The 19,265-nt window shown below is 45.5% G+C and overlaps 1 protein-coding gene across 7 annotated transcripts in view; it reads right to left on the bottom strand.

The window, feature by feature from the left end:
- sin3aa (SIN3 transcription regulator family member Aa) overlaps window positions 1-19,265 on the bottom strand; it is a 170,023-nt gene that overhangs the window by 88,982 nt on the left and 61,776 nt on the right. For 5 of the 7 annotated variants that reach the window (XM_085972155.1, XM_085972157.1, XM_085972161.1 and 2 more), the window contains one exon: window positions 2,972-3,143. The exons of the other annotated variants lie outside the window; for them this stretch is intronic. The gene's annotated coding sequence lies outside the window, so the exon portion shown is untranslated. The remainder of the gene's footprint in view (window positions 1-2,971; window positions 3,144-19,265) is intronic. 7 annotated transcript variants of the gene reach the window in all.

Raw genomic sequence — 19,265 nt, 5'->3', positions numbered from 1 at the left:
TTACAACAGTGACTCCACTTCAAAATAACTTCATTGGCTGTAAAGAGCTTTGGGACGGTCTGAAGTCATGAAATGTGCTATAGAAAGGCAAGTTATCTTTTCTATTCTTTCTATTCGTCAGGACAAACTCCATAATTGCACCTCTAAGCATACACTTCAAATGGACAAAATAAGATCATTTTACAAACCCATCATTACACTTTACTGAAATCCCAGTGACAACCTAGAGGGGCCTAGATAGAGAGGATAGGAAGGACCTATTTCCCTTAGCAGAGAGGTCAGTAACCAGGGGGCATAGATTTAAAGTCATTGGTAGAAGGATTAGAGGCGAGGCGAGGCGAGTTTTTTCACCCAGAGGGTGGTGGGGGTTTGGAACTCACTGCCGGAAAGGCTGGTAGAGGCAGAAACCTTCATCACATTTAAAAAGTACTTGGTATTCACTTGAAGTGCCGTAACCTGCAAGGCTACGGACCACGAGCTGGAAAGTGGGATTAGGCTGGAGAGCTCTTTTTCGGTCAGCACAGACACGATGGGCCGAATGGCCTCCTTCTGTGCTGTACATTTCTATGATTCTATGCACACAAATTGCTGGGGTTCCTAGCTGACGACTAACTATTAGACACATTAAATATAGGTCTAAATCAAAACTTACAGAATAATTTTCAGCACACCAGTGAGTTAGGTTTTCCTGAGACAGTCCAAAATCTCTGGGATGTTCCTTGCGTACATGTATTACCACCTTCCATCAAGCACCACAACATGCCGCTGTGCATACAGTTCAATAACACACTTGCTGAGCGTCAGTTTGTGTGGTCACACTTCTCCCCATTATATATCACTAGCACTTAATACCACTTCAGGAAACCTCAGAAACAGCTGACCACAAATTAACATGTTCCACCACAGGGTACTAGAAACAGAGAAATTCCTTCTTTGGAACTCAAGAACTGAGTTTTGAAATCCACTACAAATGTAGCTTTACCACTCATTTGTGACATTTAAACTTCAACTTATTTAGAAAGCATCTAAAAAACATTGGTCAAGTTGTTATACTGGAGTTTAGAAGATTGAGAGGGGATCTCATCGAAACCTATAAAATTCCGTCAGGCCTGGACAGACTAGATGCAGGAAGGATGTTTCCGATGGCCGGGGAGTCCAGAATCAGGGGTCATAATCTAAGGATAAGGGGTAAGCCATTTAGGACTGAGATGAGGAGGAATTTCTTCACCCAGAGAGTGGTGAACCTGTGGAATTCTCTGCCACAGAGGGCGGTGGAGGCCAGTTCATTAAATATATTCAAGAAGGAGTTGGATATATTTCTTAAGGCTAAAGGGATCAAGGGGTATGGGGAGAAAGCAGGGACAGGGTACTGAATTTGGGTAATCAGCCATGATCTCACTGAATGGGGGAGCAGGCTCGAGGGGCCAAATGGCCTACTCCTGCTCCTAGCTTCTATGTTTCTATGTTAACACTTTCACGTAACATCTTTCTGCCCACTATTTTAACACCTGCTTATTTTAAGCTAGTTAACTCCTTCACTAAAACAGGAGACAGAGGAATGAAAGGATACATCTGTTAGTATCAGCAACAGTAACTTCTGGGCTAATAGGTTTTAAAATAAACAGGTATCCAGAGAGAGAGCTTCTATCACAAAGGGAAAATCACAGACTGGTGTCTTTAATTCCCTACAGGGAAAGTGGCCAGTCTGTGTGCAAGTGGAGGAGCTGCCACAGGGAGGTTGACCAAAAAAACACTCTGGGTACTTCCAGCCACCTCACAGTGATTGGGTATATAACACACCGGCAAAGACATAGCCAGTATTGAGAAAACAGAAACCTTTTTTTTTAAATAAAAGGTTTCTGTTGACCAATTTTTAATAAGCACAAATGTTTGAAATCAGGATTCAAATTCAGTTATCAAGTAATATCTTTTAGAATCTGTTAATTCTAATATCAGCAACAGTAATTTCTGGGCTACTATGGCCCAAAATATATTGTTTTTTCCATCAAAAGGTCTAGAATTCTACAATCACCCATCTCACCCCAAAACTGGAGAACAGCAGAAGATAGAGACTCACTCTCGACCTGACGGCCCCATAAGACCTTGCCTACACCTACTCAGGATGCCTGTATCTATTCAGGTTCCCACATTCTCATTGTTATTAACTTCCTTTCACCAGATGGCTGCAGTTGCCTCACTAACGGCATAACGTCCTCTAACAACACACAATGGTGTCAAGTAGCTCAACTCAATACATAATTACATGTTGTTGCAAAAACTGTGTGAAGATTATACCATAAGTGAACCATCAGTGCACATCAGTTACCATCTCTGTTAAACTTCCTCCTCAAAACAACCTCAACCTCAGCTCCTGCTCACTGGAGTGGAAGCTTTGAGAACACCTAGGACATAATTCTTGGTGCTTTTTTTCTATATCATATCAATTACTAATATGAAGACATGAACTACCACCAGAAAGAACATTTAAGGGCAGTTGTTTCAGATTTTCCTGAAAATGGGTTTAATAAAGCTAAGGGACAGGAATACCACAAATGCCAAATTTAAAGATATATTAAAGAAACACTAAAAATATATAGCGAATCATGACCCCTCTTCCACCTTTGATTATCTCCTGTAACCCCACTTGGCTTAAAAGCTACACTTGGTATTGACTCCTCATGTGCAATGCCTGGTAATATATTTTTAAAATCCTACATCTGCACACACCTCGCAACTTTTTCCATTGTAAATTCCTATGCCTACATTTATAATGGGAATTGCCTATGTAAGCTCGTCACGCTGAAATTACACCCTCCCATCAGAGGTGGTGCTGTAGCACATCAATTTTGTGTGTCTCAGCTCTTCAGCCTGTACTGCACAAAACCTCCTACGTTCCAACCAACTCTTCTTAAAGTCAAAATATTGTATAAAAATAAGTACAGAATGGGGACTGAATTACACCTGCACGCACCGGTCTGTATTCTCTCTCCCCAGCTCCTCCGTATCAATAACTCCCTCCACTCGTCATTTTGTTCTTCAAGTACATTGTTTCTTCATAGCTCCACGCCTTGCTGACATTCCTGGCCTCATGATCTTCTCTGAAATGGAAGTCCTACATGTCCTCCAGCAATCTGGCTACCACCCTACATTGTTCAACATAAAGAAAGTTAAGCCCAGTCTCCTCTTTGATTCCAAACGCTCCTTTTACCTTTAACAACCCCCAATTCTCCATAATGCCCAACTTCATCCAATAATTAAATACCATTTCCAGATTTTCAAATCAAATCAAATCAAATCAACTTTTATTGTCATTGTTAGTGCACAAGTGCAGTACAACGAAATGTAGGCTTGCGGCTCCCAAGAGTGTACATTTGGATTAAGACATTTAAACATTCAACATACATTTGGCTTGTAGTATATTAACATAAATATAACCATAATAAAGTGCATTGGCAGATGTGCAGGCTTTAGAGTTTATTTGTGGAGTTCAGTAGGATGACAGCCCTGGGAAAGAAGCTGTTCCTAAATCTGGTCGTACGGGTGCAAATGCATCTGTAGCGTCTCCCAGATGGCAGGAGGGCGAACAGACTGTGGCTGGGGTGGGTAGGGTCTTTGATGATGGACCGTGACCTCCGTAGACAGCGTTTCTGGTATATGTGCTCTATGGTCGGTAGCCGGGTGCCGGTAATGCGTTGGGCAGTTTTGACTACCCGCTGCAGGGCTTTCCGGTCATAGTAGCTACAGCTGCCATACCATACTGTGATACAGTTTGTCAGGATGCTCTCTATAGTGCAGCGGTAAAAGTTAGAGAGGATCAGGGGTGACAGATTACATCCCTTCAGCCTCCTTAGGAAATATAGGCGCTGCTGGGCCTTCTTCACCAGAGAGGAGGTGTTGAGGGACCAGGAGAGTTTTTAGTTTGTTCTTCTGGCATTCTGGAACAGGGTGCAAGGAAAAAAGCTTATAGACTGGTTGTCTCACCTCTGTCCTCCAACCTCTCTCTCTCTCTCACAATCTACTATGGTGCCAATTCCAGTTATCACTGCACAAGTGCGGGGATAACATGATCAGGCCTAACTGCGATGGCTCCTACAAGAACCTCGGCTGCCATATGAAGAATGGGCACCTCAACAAGGTACAGGAGGGCCATCACCATTCTTGCATGAACCAAAGTCAGGATGAAGTACCAGCTCCAAGGAGAACGGGAAGTAAATCATTCAGTAGCTTAACTTTTGTAACATTGTCCACTTAGTAAGGGAGAATATTGTACAGTCGGTGGACACAATGTTGAGCACACAAGATACATTTGCTAGCTGTTAATCTTGAAACAAGAATGCCTTCTGGTAAGAAAGCCATCCACAGCTTTAGCACTCATCTGGATTGACACTATATTGGCCCCTTCCTTTATATTTTTGTAATCCTCACAATACTGGAAGATTTCAATGCCAGAATACAAATGTGTGGCGAAAGAGCACCTTCCTACCATCGTGTCAGCCATGGCTCAGTTGGTAGCACCCTCGCCTCTGAGTCAGAACGTTGTGGGTTCAAGTCCCACTCCAGAGAGTGGAGTACAAAAAATTTAGGCTGAGACTCGAGTGCTGAGGGAGTGCTGCACTGTCGGAGGTGCCGGCTTTCGGATGAGATGTTAAACCGAGGCCCCGTCTGCTCTCTCAGGTGGATGTAAAAGATCCCATGGCACTATTTCGAAGAGGAGCAGGGGAGTTCTCCCTGGTGTCCTAGCCAATATTTATCCCTCAACCAACAAATTGGCTGCGGCGATTCCTACCTTACAACAGTGACCACACTTCAAAAAGTACTTCATTGGCTGTAAAGCACTTTGGGACGTCCGGTGGTCGTGAAAGGCGCTATAGAAATGCAAGTCTTTTTTTATATTAATTAAAATAATGAAAATGCCTTCTTGTAATCTTATATGTTATACACTGTGCAGATTAGTAACAAACTGTAACTTAAAAATGTATAACATTAGTGTTGAGTTATAACACTTCATTTAACATTACACTGGTGCCTAATCTCTTAAACCCTTCAGTCGATTCCCACTCAATGGACAACCCATTAACCTTCCTCATTATTACATAAAAATATTTTTTAAAGTTTACGAAACAGTCTTGTGTCAAGATTAGCACGTTTCAGCTTTCGACGAAGATTAGAAACCAATCAAGCTTCGTGCTTGTAATTCAGACAATATCTGAACCACTCAAAAGTGTTACCATCTTGTGGCACAATCCTAAGAATCGGTTATCTGACATGGCAGAGCAATCAAACGATATCCATCTCCGAGAACTCAGCGTTCCCCCAACTTTAGCCTCTTACACACCCCCCAACTCCCCCCCCGCCCACCCCACTCCCTTCATCCCACCATTAGCAGTCGTGTCTTTTATTGCAAGGGGGATGGAGTATAAAAGCAGGGAAGTTATGCTGCAGTTATACAGGGTACTGGTGAGGCCACACCTGGAATACTGCGTGCAGTTTTGGTTTCCATATTTAAGAAAAGATATACTTGCTCTCGAGGCGGTTCAGAGAAGGTTCACTCGGTTGATTCCAGAGATGAGGGGGTTGACGTATGAGGAAAGGTTGAGTAGGTTGGGACTCTACTCATTGGAGTTCAGAAGAATGAGAGGCGATCTTATCGAAACATATAAGATTGTGAGGGGGCTTGATCGGGTGGATGCGGTGAGGATGTTTCCACTGATGGGTGAGACTAGAACTAGGGGGCATAATCTTAGAATAAGGGGCTGCCCTTTCAAAACTGAGATGAGGAGAAACTTCTTCACTCAGACGGTAGTAAATCTATGGAATTTGCTACCCCAGAGAGCTGTGGAAGCTGCAACATTAAATAAATTTAAAATGGAGATAGACATTGTCCTAGCAGATAAGGGAATTAGGGGTTACGGGGAGAGGGCAGGGAAGTGGACGTGAGTCTAGATTCAAATCAGCCATGATCCTATTGAATGGCGGAGCAGGCCCGAGGGGCCGTATGGCCTACTCCTGCTCCTATTTCTTATATTCTTATGTTCTTATGTCTTCAGCTGTCTAGGCCCTAAGCTCTGGAATTCCCCTCCCCACCTTTAAGACCCTCCTTAAAATCTATCTCTTTGACCAAGCTTTTAGTCGCACCCTCCCAATGTTCCTGCTTTGACTCAGCATCAATTTTTGTCTGATTGCGCTCCCGTGAAGCGCCTTGGGACATCTCTCTATGTTGCAGGCACTATATAAATATATAAGTTGTTGTTGAAAATGCGAGTGGCGGTTCGATGGATGAAGTGCGGCTCTTTAATTGTTTTACTTTTCATCTAGCCACACACTCAATCCTGATGCGAGGGTTGCAGAGTGACATAAAGAACACAATCAATCGTAATAACATGGGCCCTCTTTTGGTCCGTACCCAACTAACCAATATATTATGAAAGACAGTAATTTTAATTAATTAATTTTAGCCAGAGTGCACCAACAACAGTACGATAGCAAAATACTGCGGATGCTGGAAATCCGCAATAACAACAGAAAATGCTGGAGTAACTCAGCAGGCCAGGCAACATCCGTGGAGAGAAATTAGAGTCGACGTTTCGGATCGAACCGTATGTGAAAACTGGAAAGGTTTTGAAAAAGGGTTAGACCCGAAACGTCGATTCTAATTTCTCTCCACGGATGTTGCCTGGCCTGCTGAGTTTTTCCAGCATTTTCTGTTGTTATTTTGCACCAACAATAGGCCTGACACACACACACACACACACAATTAGCTCCTAAACTAATCGGGAGCCTAGAAATAGAGCAAACGGGGAGCGCTCGTTACCACAAGCACAAACCTTCAACATACTGCTGACCTCTTAGCAGAAAGGAAGCCAAAGTGGGGGCATTGCTCAAATTAATGAAACAATGATATGGAATGAGAAAGGGGCAATAGGAAATTAGAGGGAATGAGAGAACAGAAAATGAGGAAAGGAGAACTGAGAGGTTTCAACATTTCTTGCATAGTATATTTATACTAATTTTAGTTAGTAGTAAGCATAATATACTACATTGAAAACTTTTTGGTTGGAATTAATTTCTTTTTATGGCTTCTCAGCTTGGAGAGCTTGGCCTCATTTGCTACATGGTCTTTCTATAACATATATACCAACTTAAAAGGATAGTGAAGAACATTTCATAGAATTACCTAGACATTTCCTTCAGATACTTTACAGAAAATGACTGCTGCTCCCTAACTCTCACCAAATTCTAAAAGCCAACTGAGAGCCTGCGTCAAAATGGTCAGCTTAGAAATCTTTACAAATCAATCACAGCAGTGAGACAATCAGACCTTGATTTGCAAGTTGTCAACAAAAGCTGAGCTGACCAATTACATGGAATTTACAGCACACAAACAGGCCGTTCGACCCAGCCCCTACGCTGGGGATTATGCGCTACACAAGCCTCCTTTTTTTTTAATTCGTCCTTTGGGATGTGGGCGTCGCTGGCAAGGCCAGCATTTATTGCCCATCCCTAACTGCCCTTGTGAGCCACCTTCTTGAACCGCTGCAGTCCGTGTGGTAACTGAGCGGCTGGCTAGGCCATTTCAGAGGCCATTTCAGAGACAACCACATTGCCGTGGCTCTGGAGTCACATATAAGGGACATTAGTGGACCAGATGGGTCTTTAGGACAATCCGGTAGTTTCATGGTCGGCATTACTGATACTAGCTTTTTTAGTCCAGATTTATTTAATTAAATGAATTTAAATTTGAACTCAAGTCTCCAGATCATTACATAGAAGAAACATAGAAGATAGGAGCAGGAGGAGGCCATTCGGCCCCTCGAGCCTGCTCCGCCATTCAATGAGATCATGGCTGATCATCCAAATTCAGTACCCTGTCCCTGCTTTCTCCCCATATCCCTTGATCCCTTTAGCCTTAAGAAATATATCCAACTCCTTCTTGAATATATTTAATGAACTGGCCTCCACCGCCCTCTGTGGTAGAGAATTCCACAGGTTCACCACTCTCTGGGTGAAGAAATTCCTCCTCATTTCAGTCCTAAATGGCTTACCCCTTATCCTTAGACTGTGACCCCCCTGGTTCTGGACTCCCCGGCCATCAGAAACATCCTTGCTGCATCTAGTCTGTCTAGGCCTGACAGAATTTTATAGGTTTCGATGAGATCCCCTCTCAATCTTCTAAACTCCAGTGAGTATAAGCCCAATCGACCCAATCTCTCTCCATACGTCATTCCTGCCATCCCAGGTATCAGCCTGGTGAATCTTCGCTGCACTCCTTCCATGGCAAGAACGTCCTTCCTCAGATAAGGCGACCAAAACTGCACACAGTACTCAAGGTGCAGTCTCACCAAGGCCCTGTACAACTGCGGCAAGACATCCTTGTTCCTGTACTCGAACCCTCTCGCTACGAAGGCCAACATACCATTAGTCCAGACCTCTGGATTACTAGTCCAGTAACACAACCACTATGCTGCTGCTTCTATTCCTTTCTCCCTCGTGTACTTATCTAGCTTCCCCTCAAATGCATCGATGCTATTCACCTCAACCACTCCACATTCTAACCACTCTCTGGATAAAGAAGTTTCTCCTGAATTCCCCATTGGGTTTATTCGTGACTATCTTATATTTATAACCCCTAGTTTTGGACTCCTCCACAAGCGGAAAAATCTTCTCTACATCTACCTTATCAAACCCATTTCATAATTTTAAAGACCTCTATTACGTCATCCCTCAGCCTTCTCTTCTCTAGAGAAAAGAGCCCCAGTCGGTTCAGTCTTTCCTGATAGTTTATAACCCCTCAGTTCTGGTGCCAACCTTGCTAATCCTTTTTGCACCTTCTCCGGTGCCTGTATGTCCTTTTTGTAATATGGAGACCAGGATTGTGCACCTTATTCTGTGTGGTCTAACCAACGTTTTATAGGAGTTTAATTAACATAACTCATTTGCTTTCCAATTCTATTCCTCTAGAAATGCGCCCCATTGCTTTGTTTGCATTTTTATGGCAACATAAAATTGCAAAAGCATGTGAAACAATAATAAAAATCACTACAAAGAGAACTGCACAACCTAGTGATCAGATTCAATTACTACCCAACTTACAGTACAACAGAAAGACCGACTGGCTCTCCCAGCAAAAAGCAGTGCAGGATTTGCATGCAGTCGGCCACATACCATGATCATGATCTTGGCCTCGTCACTGTAGGGGGGAGTCTTCTTCTCTTCTTAGGCAGTCCCTCGGAACCGAGGATGATTTGCTTCCACATTAAAAATGAGTTCTCAGGTGACTGCTGAGTCCAATGCGGGACCTACAGTCTCTGTCACAGGTGGGGCAGACAGTGGTTGAAGGGGCGGGTGGGCGGGGTGCTTGGGTTGATGTGCGCTCCTTGCGCTTGGCTTCCGCTTGCTCCCGGCGAAGAGACTCGAGGTGTTCAGTGTCTTCCCGGATGCTTCTCCTGCACTTTGTGCGGTCTTGGGCCAGGGATTCCCAGGTGTTGGTGGGGATGTTACACTTTTTCAAAGAGGCTTTGAGGGTGTCCTTGAAGGATTTCCTCTGCCCACCTGGGGCTTTCTTGCCGTGCCGGAGCTCCGAGTAAAGCGCTTGTTTTGGGAGTCTCGTATCAGGCATGCAGACAATGTGACCCGTCCATCGGAGCTGATTGAGCGCTTACTCGGAGGTCGAACTCCAAACCATCGTCAACACCTTCACCGAAGCGTACGAGAGCATGGGCCTTACACTAAACATCGTAAGACAAAGGCCCTCTACCAACCTGCTCCCACCACACAGTACGGCCCCCCGATTATCAAAATCCACGACAAGGCCTTGGACACCGTGGACCACTTTCCATACCTCGGGAGCCTACTGACAACAAGGGCAGACGTCGACGACGAAGTCCAACACTGCCTTCAGTGTGCCACTGCAGCCTTTGGTCGCCTGAGGAAGAGAGTGTTTGAAGACCAGGCCCTCAAACCCGGCACTAAGCTCATGGCCTACAGAGCAGCAGTGATACCCGCCCTGCTGTATGCCTCAGAGACATGGACCATGTACAACAGGCACCTCAAAGCACTGGAGAGGTACCACCAACGCTGCCTCCGCAAGATCCTGCAAATCCATTGGCAGGATAGGCGCACCGTCAGTGTTCTTGCTCAGGCCAACATCCCCAGTATCAATGGGGGGAGTACAGAGTACGAGTCAACATCATGGTCAAATTCAGAGCGCCACTGGCCGAGGCTTAGAAGCATGGTCAACTGCTCTTTTAGTAAAGGTTGGTGCACGGTATGAGGAGCCACAAGAATGAGCAAGAGATTAAAGAAAGAGTCTCACCTTAAAGCAAGAACTGTTATGGCAAAGCAAAAAGTATGTTGTCGGGTCAAACAAATTAGCAATATGCAAGGTAAAATTAAAAAACGTGAAAGTTAGTGAACCTCTAGCTTATAGACTTTCAAAAATACCTGCAAAACAAACAGGAAAGACATTCATAAAGTTTAGCCCCTACTGATGAGAACGTTCATAGGAAGATGGTCAATTTTAAAATTTTTGTATTTCCATGTTTCTTACAATAGTAACAAAAAACTGCAACTAAGTATAAATCCTATGCAACATTCAGGAGTCTATCGTCAAGTGATTAAGTGCTATGATATAATCAAAAATGATTCAATGCCCAATAATACAGAACCAGCACAGTTTAGCTGTGGTAGAACTACCTAAAAAAACACTGATGTGTGTAACAAACTGCAACAGTTACAGATTCTGACACTTTTGTCATGAGTTCACTTTTGAAAAGGCAGAACACCCCAACATGTGACAGCACTTACAGGTAATGGACCTTTCTATGATCTGCTGCACAAAAACAAGCCTACAGTTGCTCCAGGGGTCATGATCACTTTGACAGCACTGCAATACCATCAGAGGGTCGTACAATCTGTAATATCACCGCAAAACCTGCAGCTCTAAAGAGGACATGTCACTGCACATACCTCTCTTAGAGTCAAGTTACAAAAGAACTAGAAATCACTTAATTGACATCCTTTTCTCTGTTGCATTTCCAGGTCATTTGACAACTTTATGTTAAGCAACAAGTGCCGATAACATCACGGAGAGGAGTTATGCACTGCGAGCGAAGCCAATCAACAGACTCAAAGCCAGAGGGGCACAATCGGCAAAGCACCCCAGGCTAAAAACTATACGTACTGATGTTGATTCAGCTTCTGTTCACAGCTAGAGCCAATAAATCCTCAGAGACGGGTTCTGCTGATGGGACCACCAGCATTCAGTTTAAAATGAACTTTCAAAGCAATTTTTTTTTTAAACAATAAAAGTTAAATCATAACACTTAATAAGTTTTTGAAGGAATACAAATGATGAGGCTATAAATTACATTCTATACAGCCCCCCCCCCCACACCACCCAATTATTAATGATGATATGTACATCTGCAATTTTTAAAAACGTATTCCTCCCCTTGTTTGGACCTTGCCACATCAAAGAACTGCAGCATTCTGCTAAGCCTCCTCAACATCGCCCTTGGCTGCTGCCCAAACATGCACACTCACACTTTGATTTCCCCTCCCTCCCATGGAGATATGCCTGGCCTTCACTTCACACTAACCTGCACATACGAAAAGAACAGGAACTTAGAAGAGCAGAGAATTCAACCAACACCCCTCCATACTGAGCAAGCTGCATGTTGGTGCTCCATGGCACTGGCTGTTTTTTTTTTAAAAAAAGGTTTCCTTCCATTCCACAAAGTTTTAACAGTAGAGATACATTTCTACCATCTGCTCTGCTGTACCCTTACTGCTTACAACTGGAGAGAACATCCGCATGAACATCCATCAACGGTTCCACTCAACACATCGATGTACTAAGAATACCTGCAAACAGTCCAAATACTTTAGACTTAATGAACCCGGTCAGAAGCTTTTCGAAGGTACTCAATGTAACACAATGAAATAAAACCCCACCTACAACTCAATAACAAAATATAATTACTTTTTTAAAAATCTTCACGGTTCAGCCTTTCACCTTTATACACTTGCAAATGTTTTGACCTCCATGTACAGGAAACTCTTTTAACCGGCACTTAAATATCCGGAAATCGCTCTTAACCGGCAAAATTCAGGAGTAGGTTCAGGTAAGTTTTACTATATATTTAGTGGCCGTGTAACCGGGGTTCCTGGATCTGTGGCCGTGTAACCGGGGTTCCTGGATCTGTGGCCGTGTAACCGGGGTTCCTGCACCTGTTGCCATGCAACAGGGACTCCTGGATCTGTGGCCGTGTAACCAGGACTCCTGCACAAGTGCCATGTAACCGGGGCTCCTGCACCTGTGGCCGTGTACGGGGCTCTCGTACCTTGGTAAGTATACCTCTCTGTAATCCAGACTTTTTGATCAACCGGCACCACGCCGGACCCGGATAAAAAAAGTTTCCTGTACTAGTTTATACAGGATTTTATTGCGTTATGTTGATAAATTAAAATAGATAAAAAACACTTTTGTTATCTAGATGGGCTGAATAAGCTACCAACACAATGTTCACTCATCACAAGTTACTTGGCTCCAAGTGGCAGCACAATGAAATACTATTTTTATATACATCTCCTGGACAGCAAGCCTGGTAAGAGCAAGTTTGCTCTGTGCATGGATTTTCCCTGTTCACTTCAAAAGCAACAAATCTCTGGTATGATCCACCTTAGAAGGTACCTCACTCTGCTTTATGGAATTCTCCACTGAATGGCATCAGGTTTAACGCTCCCCGAATGACTCTTTAGGTAAATGTACTCGATGGTATGTTTGTTACCAGTCACGCAAGTCACGATTCAATCTCTGATCTGGGCTGGTCAAGGAAGTGGATTCTCGAGTGGCAGAAGCATCACTTGTTGCTTTTACATTCAGTGAGATCCGACTTGGGATGAGATGAGATGTTCAAGCACCAAATCTTGGCAGTTATTAACAAAGCAGAACTGGAGGGGATGCTGCATTTGCATATTTCACCATCTTTTCTCTGATATAGGTGACAGACATGGTCCAGTAATTTCAGTGAACCCATCTCACTCTCCTAAACCAGCCCCGAAGTAAAACCACATTACCGACAGGAACCAGTCTGAAAGCAACCGATAGGTACAGCATAACGGACAGTGCAAGATCACACATCTACAAGAACACCAACTAAGTGTCCTGAACAAGTAACCAAATGCTCCCCATGACACTTGGCTTTCCTGCCAATAAAAGACAAAGGCAAAGATTGCAAGGTATATCATACAGTGGTTATTTAGGGCAGTGAGCTTAAAGACCATCTCAAGTGAAGAGGAGATTGGCATATGGTATAACTTTAGAAAGTAAGAGGAAACTAAATAAACGAGATACTTGCTAAAATTTTACTGGCAAGGGCTGCTCTATTTCCCTCGCAGTAATCTGGAAATACACTACACCCTAGACGCTACAAATTAACTACATACTAAAATACATTCAGCTATGATATCAGAGAAAGAAACTTGCATTTATATAGCACCTTGTCATATTCTTAGGACATCCCAAAGCACTTCATGGCCAATTACTTTTACAGTGCAGTCACAGTTATTTGTGGGTGAATGCAGCAGCCAATCTGCACACAGCAAGGTCCCACAAATAGCAATGAAGATGAATGACCAGTTAATCTGTTATTTTTGGTGTGATTGTGCAAGGAATGCTATCCAGAACACAGAGAAAACTCTACTTTGCTTTGAGTAACGGCCACTGGAACAGGTAGACGTGGCTTCAGTTTAATGCCTCAACCGATAGACCGCACCTCTGACAATTTAGCACTCCCTCAGAACTGCACTGAAGTGTCAGCCTAGATTGCGTGCTCAAGTCCTGGAGTAGGGTTTCAACCCACAACCTTCTGACTCAAGGGCTACAGTGCCAACAAATGGACTAAGCTGTCACTTTCTTTTTTTGGAGAACTGAACCTCTACAGAAGAGCATTTCTAAAGTAACCACACTATAATTTCCACTTATATAATGTCTTTCATGTAGTGAAACAGGTCAAGGTGCTTTAAAAAGTGGGGCGTGGGAAAAACAGATGCCAAGTTAAAATTAGAAAAGTTAAGGAAAGTGCCCAAAGGAAAGATCAAAAAGGCTTCTGATGGTGGGGAAGAGATATAGCTGGGCAAATGGATTTAAGACAATGACAGTGTGCAGGTTTGAAAGTTCTTACAAGGATAATAAAGCAGAGGGAAAGGGGAAATGTACAGGAGGCCACAATCAGCAGAGCGGCCAGAGCAAGCTATGGAAGGACCTGTGAGCTAAGATTTTGAAATAAATGCACCGGGAGACGAGAAACAAGTGTGGACAGGGCTGACGGTTCAATGGAACTTAGTATGAGATAGGATGCAGGCAGTATGGTTACAAATCAACTTCACAAAACGGCACATTTCAAAACATGCTCATTTTCTACCACAAGTCTAATGAGAATAGAAACAGAAGTGTTTCACTCTCATACATTTGAGAGTTGAAACCAGATTACAAGCAAGGGTTTCAGCATGAACAGAATACTGGACTTAACAAAGCAGTTTCTCCAAATGTGCACTATAACTCGAAACTCTTGTCTGGGTAACTGAATCACACACCACTTCGAGTTGCTAATAAATCTCCTTTCCTCCCCTCCAAGCTCTGTACCTCTCGGCCTCTAATTATCCAATTTAACAGCTTCCTGTGCTTTCAAATAACAATTGGATTTTTACTCGCGTAGTCCCAAAATCATGAAACACAAACAAAAATTAAACACCATTTGCTAACTGGTACGACATGCCCGAGGCATTTATTTTTGCATAAACATACTACTGTACCTTCAAACCTGATCTCTGACTTGTGTCTAGGGAGGATGGGGTAGCTTCCTAAACCTACTGTACTTATCTGTTTAGTTCTCAATGATGACATTTCTGCCAGCAACGTTCTTATACTGTCATAATACAATGTAACAAACACTTTACTAATTATTAAAGGACGCAATTGTGTCAGGTACTACGCTTGATGTCGGTCATTCAGCCCGACCAACATAGCAAAATAACAGCATTCTAACAGGAAAAGTGACATTTCAATTTAGGCTTATATGGAGATTATTACTGAAGTTTGGAATGATCTGTGGAATAGTTTGGGGAGTTTCTGTTATCGGAGGCTTGTGTCGCTGAAAAGCTTTGTGCAGTTCTAGTACCCAAGAGAGCCCTTTAACACTAAAAATGTTGGCATTAGTACCTTCAAGTAATTTACAAGCACTAGTTCACTAATCAAAGCTGAACTGCAAGCCAACAGCAGCGCAACACAGCTTAACACTGGGTGAATACAGCCCTCAGAAACACAAACCAGGAGAGACTGGCATTCTACAATGTAGGAAAGATGCAACGCTACCAATTAATCTGGGAATGAATAAGGGTCCTGGGTGTGCACTGCTGAGGGATAAAAAATCCTCTGCCGGGTGTAAAACGCCTCTCTGCAACGTGCGACGTGAATCTTCCAGACACGTTTTGCAGCAAAGTTCTGGGGGAGGGGCAGAGATATGTGGGTACTGAGCACATCTACAGGCAGAGTAGTTAATTTTATTTTTATTTATTTGGATTCATAGAAGGGAAAATGCAAAAGTATAATTAGCGCTGTACTAGCGGTCAAAGTAGCTGAACTTCAAATTAGCCAAAGTACCCAGGCCATTGCTATGGACGAGCTTAGTAGCAAATCTAATTAGCTGATAAATGCACAGTTGATAGAATTGTGGATTTGTGGTCAATTATGAGCAATGGAAGGAGAGAAAGCGGCCTTAAGATGGATCAACTCTGAAAACACTGACATGACGAGATGTCAATAAACTTCACAAGTCACCGCCAAACCACACGCTGCTCAGTATGTAGGGGAAAAGCACCTCAAAAATACGCGCAAAAAAAATCACAGAAGTGCACTGAAAATTGTTGGCTCAGCGTCAAAAATAATTCCAATAGTTGATAAGTATGGAGAAATGTGCGTTTTAGAGCAGCACTGTCCAATACATTAGCCACATGTGGCTAATTAGGAATACAGATGTGGCTAATTGCATTTCTGAATCCTAAATAAAAAAGAGTAACAATCACCTTTGTGATCCATTTTCAGATTTGCACAGTGTATACATGTGGTAAACCACTGTCATACCTGTCTGTGTCTGTATGTGTATTCCACTAGGTACAGGTCTGGACATGCCTCGGCTGACTCCTCCCACTATTCCAGGTATATAAGTGACTACCTCCCAGTCCCTTAGTATTCTGGACGGGTCGACCACTCGAGACAAGACCTTCATTCTTTAGTTAATAAAAGCCTGATTGTTACTCGCTCAACTTCAGTCTTTTGAGTAATTGATGGCGCATCAATTTTATTAACTAAATTTTTTATAATGGAGAAGATCCTCACACCAGCATGCCTGGACCTGGACAGTCGGGAAGCGGACGCTTCCACCAAGTTTGCTCACTGGCTCACGTGCTTCGAGACATTCCTGACTGCCTCCACTGCGGTCGAAACGGATGCGGACAAACTGTCTGTCCTGTTCTCCAAGGTGAACCACCGAGTGTACTCAGTCATCCGGGATGCGACCTCGTACACAGCCGCCCTCCAGCTCCTCAAGACCCAGTACACGCGCCCTGTGAACGAAGTATACGCTAGGCACCTTCTGGGGAGTCGCAAGCAACAACCTGGGGAATCGACTGAGGAATACCTCCAAGCACTGTCCGTGCTTGGCCGGGCCTGTGGGTGTAAGGCGGTAACGCCCACTAAGTACACGGAGGAACTGATCCGGGATGCCTTCGTAGCGGGCCACAGGTCCAACTACACCAGACAGCGACTGCTGGAGCAGAGTGACCTCACCCTCGACAAAGCCTCTGACATCGCACTAACGCTGGACGCAGCCTTCCGGGGCATGGATGCCTACTCCTCTGCACCGTGGACGCCGCGGGGAACGACAACCTGGGACACGGTAGGACAGCCCCATAGCACCGTGCCACCCCAGCCACAGCCCAACGGCCCAACTACCGCAGCAGTGTCCCAAAGCCAGACAGCAGTATCCCAAGGCCAGAAATGCTACTTCTGTGGCCAGGCCAAACACCCCAGAGCGCGCTGCCCGGCGAAGAATGCAACCTGCTCGGGCTGCGGGAAAAAGGGACACTACGCCAGCGTCTGCAAGGCCAAAGCCACCCCGAACGCCAGCAGCGCCGCGTGTGGGCCGTGCGAGCCGCCATCTTGGGCCTCCCCAGCCATGTGCGAACCACCGCAGCAGCAGCCATCTTGGACGACTCCAGCCACATGGGAATCATGGGCGCCGCCATCTTGGACACCAGCCGGGACGCAGCAGACCGCCAACCCCCCCCCATCTGATACTCGCAGCGACACACCGACCCCTACGCTGGCCTCTGTGACGCTGGACCAAACGAGACCGCACCAGCTAGCTCGGTCCAAAATGGACGTTAAGGTAAACGGCCATGCAATAAACTGCCTTTTTGACTCCGGGAGCACAGAGAGCTTCATCCACCCCGACACGGTGCGGCGTTGCTCTCTCCCAGTCCTGCCTGCGCACCAGCGGATTTCTATGGCCTCCGAGTCCCAGTCAGCGGACATTGGCGGCTACTGCGTGGTGACACTAGTAGTAGACGGGACTGTGTTCAATAATTTTAAACTCCTGGTCCTGCCCGACCTCTGCGCTGCCGTTCTACTGGGGTTGGATTTCCAGTGCCACCTCAAAAGCGTTACGATGGCGTACGGTGGCCCCCTCCCCCCACTCACAGTCCGCAGCCAGCAGCCTCCAAATTGCCCGCCGCGCACTAGATGCAACCTCTCCACACTCAGAGTCCCACCCCCCCCACTGTTTGCTAACCTCACCCCCGACTGTAAGCCCATCGCCACAAAGAGCAGGCGATACAGTGCCGGGGACAGGGTTTTCATCAAAACCGAAGTGGAACGGCTCCTGAAGGAGGGGATTATTGAGGGCAGCTCCAGCCCCTGGCGAGCCCAGGTTGTGGTCGTTAAGACCGGCGAGAAACAACGCCTGGTCATCGACTACAGCCAAACAATAAACCGCTACACCCTGCTGGACGCCTACCCACTCCCCCGCATAGCTGACATGGTCAACCAGATCGCGCAGTACCGCGTCTTTTCGACCATTGACCTGAAATCAGCGTACCACCAGCTCCCCATCAGCCCTGAAGACCGCCAGTATACTGCTTTTGAGGCAAACGGCCGCCTCTATCACTTCCTTAGGGTTCCCTTCGGCGTTACCAACGGGGTCTCCGTCTTCCAAAGGGAGATGGACCGGATGGTCGATCAAAACGAGCTGCAGGCCACTTTCCCTTACCTAGATAATGTGACCATCTGCGGCCATGACTTGCAGGACCATGACGCAAACCTCGAGAAATTCCTCCGCACCGCCCAACTCCTGAACCTGACATATAACAAGGAGAAGTGCATATTCCGCACAGACCGCCTCGCCATCCTTGGCTGTGTTGTAGAACACGGGGTCATCGGTCCCGACCCGGACCGGATGCGTCCCCTTATGGAACTCCCACTGCCCCACTGCCTAAAAGCTCTGAAGAGGTGCCTAGGGTTTTTTTCCTACTACGCTCAGTGGGTCCCCTACTATGCAGACAAAGCCCGTCCGCTGATCAAGTCCACCTCTTTTCCCGTGACGGCAGAGGCCCGCTTAGCCTTCCACCGTATCAAGGAAGACATTGCCAAAGCCACCATGCACGCAGTGGACGAATCCATCCCCTTCCAGGTGGAAAGCGATGCGTCCGACTTCGCTCTGGCCGCCACCCTTAATCAGGCGGGGAGACCTGTGGCATTCTTCTCACGAACCCTCCAGGGCCCGGAGACCAGACACTCCGCGGTCGAGAAGGAGGCCCAGGCTATCGTGGAGGCTGTGCGTCATTGGAGGCACTACCTGGCCGGAAAACGATTTACCCTGCTCACTGACCAGCGTTCAGTTGCTTTTATGTTCAACAACAAGCAGAGGGGCAAAATCAAAAATGACAAGATCTTGAGGTGGAGAATCGAACTTTCCACCTACAATTACGAGATCTTGTACCGGCCTGGGAAGCTCAATGAACCCCCAGATGCCCTATCGCGTGGCACCTGCGCCAGCGCGCAGATCGATAGGCTGAGGGCCCTCCACAATGACCTCTGCCACCCGGGGGTCACCAGGTTCTTCCACTTCATCAAGGCCCGCAACCTGCCTTACTCCATTGAGGAGGTCAGGACCATGACCAAGAACTGCCAAGTCTGCGCTGAGTGCAAA

The sequence above is a fragment of the Somniosus microcephalus genome, chromosome 32, assembly GCF_052327205.1.
Source record: "Somniosus microcephalus isolate GS21.2 chromosome 32, FLI_Smic_1.0, whole genome shotgun sequence".
In the NCBI taxonomy this organism is placed as follows: Eukaryota; Metazoa; Chordata; class Chondrichthyes; order Squaliformes; family Somniosidae; genus Somniosus; species Somniosus microcephalus.
Note: the sequence above shows the minus strand (reverse complement) of the source record. Positions and strands in the feature narration are given on the sequence as shown.